The sequence below is a fragment of the Macaca mulatta genome, chromosome 11, assembly GCF_049350105.2.
Source record: "Macaca mulatta isolate MMU2019108-1 chromosome 11, T2T-MMU8v2.0, whole genome shotgun sequence".
Lineage (NCBI taxonomy): Eukaryota > Metazoa > Chordata > Mammalia > Primates > Cercopithecidae > Macaca > Macaca mulatta.
In genome coordinates, this window is record NC_133416.1 from 105,030,333 (window position 1) to 105,038,268 (window position 7,936).

The 7,936-nt window shown below is 37.3% G+C and overlaps 1 pseudogene; it reads right to left on the minus strand.

The window, feature by feature from the left end:
• Nucleotides 1-275: 275 nt before the first annotated feature.
• On the minus strand, nt 276-1,080 carry LOC100428337 (platelet-activating factor acetylhydrolase IB subunit alpha2 pseudogene; annotated as a pseudogene).
• Between the last annotated feature and the right edge of the window lie 6,856 nt (nt 1,081-7,936).

The following is a 7,936-nucleotide window of genomic DNA, read 5'->3' on the forward strand; positions in this document are numbered from 1 at the left end:
ATAAGTCAACAAATGCATCACACATACAACTAAAAAGTCTCCTTCTGGTTTCATATAAATTTAAACAACAATCTTCCTAGGCTAATTTTTTTTTCCTAGGCTAAAGCTTCTACATGCAGGACCAGTGTAAATCCCTCTACCCTTTCAAACACTAGATCCGAACATCCAGGAACATTCTGCAATGCAACGTGCCTTGAGAAAGAGATGAATTCTGTAGTACCAATGACATAACTGATCGAGGAAGCTGGGAAGAGATTAACACTGATGGGAGCCAGTCAGGCAATGGTGGTTTGTTTCTCCTTGGGTGTTTCCTCCATCTGCTGCACGATCAGTTCATAGAGGGCTCTGCAGAGCTTTGCATAGCCCTCTCCTGTAAGATGCAGAAAATCAAATATCTCATGGCAGGACATGGCAGTGTCAGGGTGCATGAAGCCCCCATCTGTATGCAGGACCTACACATGGGCAAGCTTCAGCAAGGAAACCTTGAGAAGCTAGTTCACCTTTTGCCTCAAAGGGTTGGGCTTCTTACCTCAAGGTAACACTTCCAATACAAGAATTTTGCCTTGTGGTTGCCTTATATTGATAAATTGATAGAGTGAATGATGGCCTTGATCCCACCTTCTAACTCTACTGCTGTATTTTCATGGTTGTTTGTTCCTACCCAGACAACAATGACCTTAGGTTTAATATTCTCCAGTTCTCTACTCTTTCGTTTCTATAAAACATGTCTTGAATCTTCCTCAGTTCCAAAATTCAGTGCGTGAAATGGGGAAAAAAGCTCTCGCCATATCTCATGTTGCTGCATTAACTGCACCATGGGGTCTCCAACAAACAGAACATTAGGCTTTTTGTCTTTACCATCCAGGACAAATCTGTTGTGCTGAGATATCCATCTGTCGTCTCCTTGAATATCTTCCACTGCATGTGGAATAGCTGCTGTGTTTGAGTCTGCTTGGCTCATTCTACACTCATGTAGAGGGTCCATGGAGGCCCTACAAGGTTGCAGCATTGATGGCTGGTGCGTCTGTCACTCGCTCAGTTCTTGCGGCCCTCCTCCGGCGCGGACCTCCTCGGGCCCCAGCACTAGCAGCAGCCTAGAGATATTTTTATCCCAAAGAAAAAGAATTTAGGTAACTTCTTTATGGGATTTGTCAGCCCTAGATTTCTTTAACAAATTCTTAATTATGCACATAAGAAATAGATACGTATATAAAGCAAACATGATTCCTTCAATAACTCGAGGTAAGCATTCGAGAAGCAAGAGCATATCCTCTGGAATGCTGTGGTAGTAGCTTATGCTTCTATTTCTTTACACTCAGAGTCAGGATCTTGACTTCATGACTCCCCATATGTCTCACACTTAGCTTTATTCAATAAGGGAATCTCTTTTTCTTACAGTGATTTGGTGTTTTTGTGTATCTCCTTCATAATAGAAAAGTAATTCATTTCACTATCAACCATCATAGATTTTATAATTAACATTTTAAATCTTGTTTAAATTTTGTCATAGAGCATATTCATCAGTTTATGGGATCTATTGTCATCATTTCCTTAATTTGCTCTAGTTTCTATGTACCACCTGAAGAGCCCACTATACTTTTAAGCTTTCAGTTCAGAATGTCTAGTTTTAGTTATTGCAAATAGTGTACTCATAATACAGGTGATTCTTTCAGTCTTTGAAATATGTTATCTTTCTGTAACTTGCAGCATACCCAGCAAAAAAGTCTTATTAAGACAGAATACTATATAGGGGCTATTTACCCTCGTTTAGCCCAACTTGAACATCAAAATCAGGACTGAAGACTATACTAGTGATGTAGTGTCCATAAAGCTCAGTCACTTGCCCAGAGGATTTACAGACAACAGCAGAATTTGAGAATGACTGAAATCTATACTAAAGGATAAAAACTATAAATGTTTTAAAGTATATTCTTTTTTCCCTTCTTCTTTTCTTTTCTTTTTCTTTTTTTTTTTTCAAGAGACAGGGTCTTTCACTTTGTTGTCCAGTTTGAACTGTAGTGGTATGATCATAGCTCACTGCAGCCTCAAACTCTTGGGCTCAAGTGATCCTCCTGCCTCAGTTCACTGAGTAGTTGGGACTATAGGAGCATGCCACCATCCCTGGTTAATTTTTGTGTTTTTTTGTAGAAATGGGATTTTGCTATGTTGCCCAAGCTGATCTCAAACTCCTGGGCTCAGCAATCCTCCCGCCTCAACCTCCCAAAGGGCTGGGATTACAGACATGAACCACCATGCCTGTTTGGCAAGTTCTTATATTTAAAAGAAAACTGTTTCTCTGCTCACAACACTTTTGATACCAAAGGCATGGGAATTTTTCTTCTTGTACCAACCAGTTCTCTAACTTTCCAGACACAAACTGAGTGTCCTATAGCTTAATTCAATTCTGACACTGACTACGCATAGTTAAGACAGATCTCATAGGTTAAGGGTTCAGTCCCAGAAGACTGCCCTACTGCCAGTCAGAAGTACCGGTTGTCCAGGGTATCCACACTTCTGTCCAACTTAGCTACAAATCAGGGGTTCCCATAATCCTCCCCTCAGGTTCAATAATTTGTTATAACAGCTCACAGAACTCAGGGAAACACTTTACTTAACATTTTTATTACAAAGTATTTTATAAAGGCTATAAATCAACAGCCAGATGAAGAGGTATATGGGGTCATGTCCAGAAGGGTCCTGAACAGAAACTTCTGTTCCCATGGATTGGGGTATGCTACCCGTCTGACATATGGGTGCATTCGCCAACCTAGAAGCTCTCCAAATTCCAGCGTTTAGGGATTTTTCTGGAGGCTTTATCATATCGGTATGATTGACCATTAACTCAATCTTCAGTTCCTCTTTCCTCCCCATATGATAGGGAATGGGGCTGAAAGTTTCAAATTTCTAATCATGGTTTGGTCTTTCTGATGACCAGCTCTTCTCCTGAAGCTATTTATGAGCACACTAAGAGTCATCTCATTAGAACAAGAGATTCTAATGTCACCCAAAAATTTCCAAAGGATTTAGGAGCTCTGTGTGAGACATTTTTGTCAACCCCATCACTCAGGAAATTGCAGGAGTTTTAGAAGCTTTGTGTCAGAACAAGAGACAGAGACCAAATATATATTTCTTATTGTGTCATAATATTCAATAAATTATAAATAAGACACTTTGTGTCTGACAGTAAAATACTGTTGCTTCCCAATAAGAAATTAGATCTGTGGGAATACTAACATACCCATTTGGATTTTTCTTGTAGTGTGTTCTATGACATTCCCATCAGTTGACATGAGAAATGTCTGTATGGTACCTTGCTTTGGGACCCTAATTACTAAGTATGATTTATCTCTAGTCTTTGATAATGCTTTTTCTCAAAGAATAGTCTCTAAATGCTAAGTCATCATCAATAGCATTTTATGGGGGAGCTTAGCTTCCCATCTTTCCTAAGCACTCAGGAAGATACCGGCTTGAAGAGAGTTGGATTTACCATGAAGCTAAGAAACTGAAACTTTGGAAATCTTCAATTGCACTACCCCTTTTCCAAGATTCTATAAATGTGTAAAATTTGCAAAAATGAAATAACTACCACAATTACTGAAGGCCATGGTTTCTTTCCACTCCACTCTCCGCTGTGTCATACTTTCCTTCAAGTCAGATATTGTTGATGTAGCTGCAGGTAATTTGGGAATCTGACTAAGGGAAAATGGGATTAATCATACACTAATTTGTGTTTAGTGGATGTATTTGTGTAGCTCGGTTCCCTCTGAGTGAAGTCAAGTTATTGCTCGTCTTTCTGTTGATGAAATGGCTTCCAGGAACACTTCTACCATTCATTGCACTAACTCATTTAGCTTCATGATATCAAGGTGCAGGGCCAAGGGCCATATCACCATGATATGAGCATGTCCAGTGGCACAGGAAGAATGTGGGATCCTGGAGGGGAAACAGGTTGCAACTGTGTGGAACCAGGAGCTAGTCTGTGGAAAATTTATTAGCAGACATGTAAAATTGAAAAGGGGGCAATTACTTCTCTTTAATGTCTATCAGAACAGAATTTCTCTCCCGTCAGAAATATATTCATTATAATATGGTATTTGCAATCACAAACATTACAAAGATTTTTTTTTTGATGGTGACAGTAAAAAAGAGAATTTATCACATACCAGTATTATAAATAGTGTGTACATCTGTAATAGCTCATATATAACAGAACATGATAATAATTTTCTTAAATTTGTGAGATAGTGCCAGTAATTAGTGTTAAAATTTCTAAATTATTAACAATAAAAACAGATATTAATCAATATTGCTGAAATGATGATTGTTTTTTATTTTCCCTAGAAATAACTACATTTCAAAACTATAGTCATTTGAAGAAACAATTAGAGAATATGCAGCTAAAAATATTATAGAGTTGTGTCAGGCAGTTGAGTAATATAAACTGTTATTTTTCGTGATGTTTGTGGTATTTGTCAGCTTTTAAAAATCTACTGTTTGTTGGATTTCTATTGTAATTCTAAATAGTCATTCTAATTATTAAGTTATTATTTATAACTTTAGGTGCTTTTTTTTTTAAAAAAAAAAAGCCTCCCTAAATTGTAAAAGTTTCAGGATGACAGAAATTTAAATCCATTCGAACAGGAGGTTTTTTTCTCTCTTTCTTTTTCTGCTATTTGCTCTGTGCCACCCTCTTGTTCACAAGAAGAGCAACCCTACCTGGAATGCAGGTTGACCTCTTGTGTCTGAAAGCACTCCTTCTGATGCATTCATTTTCCTTATCTCTTTCTCTTTGGTAAAATGAAAATTAAATGTATAAGTTACATTTATACATTGGCAAGTTCTTATATTTAAAAGAAAACTGTTTCTCTGCTCACAACACTTTTGATACCAAAGGCATGGGAATTTTTCTTCTTGTGCCAACCAGTTCTCTAACTTTCCAGACACAAACTGAGTGTCCTATAGCTTAATTCAATTCTGACACTGACTATGCATAGTTAAGACAGATCTCATAGGTTAAGGGTTCAGTCCCAAAAGACTGCCCTACTGCCAGTCAGAAGTACCGGTTGTCCAGGGTATCCACACTTCTGTCCAACTTAGCTACAAATCAGGGGTTCCCATAATCCTCCCCTCAGGTTCAATAATTTGTTATAACAGCTCACAGAACTGTTGGAACATCTTTCTCACACACACACACACACATGCACACACACACATAGTTTAGTGCACTTGACCTCTGTGCTCTTTGCAATATGTACAATGTATATATTGCAGGGATGTAAAATATATATATATATATATAAAATATATGCTGCAAAGGACTATATATAGATAGATTAATAGATCTCTATATGATATATCTATATGATACAGATATGTGGATGTAGATAGATATAGTTAGATACAGATATACACATAGAAGCACTGTGTGTGTGTATGTGTGTGTGTGTGTGTGTGTGTGTAGAGAGAGAGAGAAAGAGAGTCAAATCTGGCTTCTTGATATTTTAGTTTAGAAAGGGACATTTCAAAACTCTTTCTGATGTAATAGTCACTTATTGGGGGAAGAGGAAGTGGTGTCTGAGTTGATAAGAGAAAAATGGACTCTTCCATCAGCTTCCATTTTAGCAAGAGGTGTTAACCATTTCACATGAATTATGAATTATTATGTTAGTGACATTGAAAGCAATCTCCTCCTGTATGATTTTTTCTTCTTCCTCCTCCTCGCCTATCACTGCCAGCACCTTTAATAAATCTTGTACATTTAATTTTCATTTTACCAAAGAGAAAGAGATCAGGAAAATGAATGCATCAGAAGGAGTGCTTTCAGACACAAGAGGTCAACCTGCATTCCAGGTAGGGTTGCTCTTCTTGTGAACAAGAGGGTGGCACAGAGCAAATAGCAGATGTAGAACCCACGATTCAGATTAGAAGAATGTTGATGTCAAATGGCAGGTTGTTGGTTAGGGGTTGGAGGAAGTTCTTTTACCAGGGAAGAATATAGACAGACATAAAGTTTTGATAGGCCTAAGGACAGAGCCAGGGTACTTGAGACACAACTAGAGTCTAAATTAGAGACTGCCGAAGGGATGCGGGATGAGCCCATTGCAAACACTCAGAGACATGGGTTCAGGGAGTCCTACATCCAAACCAGAAATTGATGCAGGATCATGGATGTAAAGCCAATGTCAAGCATTTCTAGGGCATGAATGGCTTTCAGAGCAAGGTTAACAGTCAGTGCCCTGGAAATGGTGGAGCAACTCCTCCAAACTCAATGTTCCCTATTATGAAGGATTGGATTTTGCTGTTGACTGGCCATAACAGCATGAACTCTAGGGAATCAGGTTCTTAATGGTTCCAGGATTAGATACAGATGACATCCTCATCAAGGAAAAATTCCAATTTCACATAGGTATCACTACACCTTTCTTCTCAAACTTTAAGGAGGCAGGTGGCACATTTGTAAGGATATGAAAGATTTGAGGCTTCAGGTTGCAATCTTCTTTCCCAGGATGAAGTCCTTCAACCCCATGCCTCTCTCCACTAACTGATAGCAGCAACTTTTCATTATCCTGCAAGTAGTTGCTAAAATCATTCATTGATATTAGTGAGGTGAATTTTAAAAAAATTATTCATTATATTAATAGTATTGGCCTGCTTCAGAGGTTTTTTCATTTTTCTTCTTCATTAAAGAAACATGGCATGTATCCTAGATATTAGAGTTGCTATTATTGGAAGGAATAGTAGCACCATCACTTAATTCTACTTACACATTTTATTATGTTTGTCCAACTGAGTATTATTATGTCCCAGAATAATGGAAGATATTCATAACCTTCAATCTCAAAATAAACCAAAGACTTACAGTTTTCCCCAGATACCTCTAGTCTTGAATTCAAATATTATTCCTTCTTGCACATTCTTCCATTTTGTTCTATGAGAATTTTAAATATTGCTTCAAACCCCTGAAGGTTTCATGAACTTAATCACAGGCTATATTTGAACAGACTTCACTGATAATTAATGAGTTGAATGTGTTTAACTATTACTCATTGTCCAAATAAATGCAAAATAAAGTACCTTAATTTAAATGTACAAAATACTCATCTATAAATTCATAAGCAATAAAGTTATATAGTTGGATTTGTTCCATTTCTTTGACTAAGATAAAAATAGAATGTTAGCCCCTTGATAATATTTTCTCATACTAAAGAAAGATATCACACTTTTGATTATCTATCAACTTTAATATTTACTGATATGGACAAGCACTAGTGTCTGCTAAATGCGGAGAAGCCTTGACCTACTTTATTTGGTTTTGACATTTTGTATTTTAAAATGCAAGATCAAGAATTGTAGATTTTTATCATCTCTCCTTAGCCTTCTTTATAATAAAGAGAACACAAGGACATTTTGGAAAGAGAAATAATACAGGGCTCGTGAGGCCAATTTGGTAGAAAGTATTATTTTAAATAAATTCGAAAATGAGACACATTGAGACTTGTGCAGGGAGAGACATGGAATTTTCTTCAAATCATGTAAAAAATCAGGTGTATTCACAATGAATGCTTGACTTGCAAAGGTTATTTTATAAGCCAGTGCCTTCCATTCATCCGTCTCTCATAAATCTGCCAGACACTGAGGGACATGAGATATTGGGAATTATCCTTTGGAGTTAATTGAAGAAAGGGCTGTGCTTGTCTATAGGGAAAAATCTACTGTTATGTGTCAGATTTGGGGGTTACTGGTAGAGTATTCAACAGACATGGTTAACTGAGGAAATCAAGCAAATCTAAACCACAGAAGAGAAAGACAATAGCATTACCTTCAGGAGACACAGTTAGGTGACAAGACGGAAAAGGAAATAGTTTTGCAGCTATCAGCATCCTGAACAAGAGATTGCATGAAAAAATTCAAGAAGATACTGTCACAGGGAGCTAGA